This window comes from Uloborus diversus, chromosome 7, assembly GCF_026930045.1.
Source record: "Uloborus diversus isolate 005 chromosome 7, Udiv.v.3.1, whole genome shotgun sequence".
NCBI classification, from domain to species: Eukaryota; Metazoa; Arthropoda; class Arachnida; order Araneae; family Uloboridae; genus Uloborus; species Uloborus diversus.
In genome coordinates, this window is record NC_072737.1 from 110,501,980 (window position 1) to 110,502,302 (window position 323).

Consider the following 323-nt stretch of genomic DNA (forward strand, 5'->3'; position numbering starts at 1 on the left):
AAAAACTTTTCACGGTAAAAACGACAAAGTCTAAAAATATCCCTGTAACCTTTCACGGTAAAAACGCGAGCGGAAGCGAGGAAGAGCGAAAACGTAGCCGAGCAAAAGCGAGGAAGGGCGAAAACGTGGTGGTTACCTTCTTCAAGATTCATGCGCAACCCCAAGGTCAGAGGAAGAGTGGGAGGAAGTGGAGGGGGGGGGGGGTCGGCAGGGGGTGGAGGGGCAATGCATTGCCCGATTGCCCCTCCTGCGGCAGAACCGGCCTTTTCCCACTACTGCCGGATAACGAAAAATTAGTTAAGTCTTTTTAACAGCAATATTTG